The sequence below is a fragment of the Durio zibethinus genome, chromosome 12 (assembly GCF_047325235.1).
Source record: "Durio zibethinus cultivar Kanyao isolate XHJ-2024 chromosome 12, ASM4732523v1, whole genome shotgun sequence".
Taxonomy (NCBI): domain Eukaryota; kingdom Viridiplantae; phylum Streptophyta; class Magnoliopsida; order Malvales; family Malvaceae; genus Durio; species Durio zibethinus.
In genome coordinates, this window is record NC_143173.1 from 18,493,475 (window position 1) to 18,494,218 (window position 744).

General features: G+C 34.5%; 1 non-coding gene across 1 annotated transcript; it reads left to right on the plus strand.

Moving 5' to 3' along the window:
* Positions 1-395: 395 nt before the first annotated feature.
* Positions 396-513, plus strand: LOC149515831 (U5 spliceosomal RNA). The gene has a single exon (XR_016326408.1). It is a non-coding gene; the product is annotated as a U5 spliceosomal RNA (small nuclear RNA).
* Positions 514-744: the final 231 nt, after the last annotated feature.

Genomic DNA, 744 nt, shown 5'->3' on the forward strand with positions numbered 1-744 from the left:
TCATAGCCTAAATCCATTGGTTCACTATGTTAAAGAAGCAACGAAAACCTAGCGTTTAAATGTACTATATTTTTGTTTAAAAAAAAGTGCTACATATTTTATAAGGGTTTGAACTTGGATAAGCCAGCAAAGAAGTTTTTCAACAGCCCTTTTCATCGCATTCAAATTCAATGATGATAATGATGACTTGAGGAAGAAATACTTCAATAAAGGAGAAAAAGAAATACTACAAGATTAAAGGTACCATATTTTATAAAATAAGCATGAAAAATGAGAGAAAATGTGTTAGCAAAGTGTGTGGCTTGGCAGACAGAACCCCACATTCCCAAGAGACAAACAAGTGAAACTCAACCTACTTCTATAAATAAAATCAAAAATAAAAAGATAAAACACGGAGCCGTTCAGTGAGTATAGAGCGAATTATTCTTTCGCCTTTTACCAAAGAATACTGTGTGCTCGCTGCTCTTAGCGGCATACACCTGTTTTTGAAGGCCTGTTCCTCGTTGAACGGCCAGTCAATTTCAGTTAAAAATTCTTGTTTGCTTGGGCCATTGTCACTTCCCTAAGATGCTTGATTACAGCCAATGAACTATAAAATAACTTAAGAGGCAAAATTGAACAAAAAAGTCATTTTTTTTCATACAACTATGTTTCTAGTCATGGCTTCCACCATTGTTAGCTTGAAAATTATGGTACAACTCAAACAAAAATCCCATTTGTTCAACAAGTTCAATGTCAAGGCGG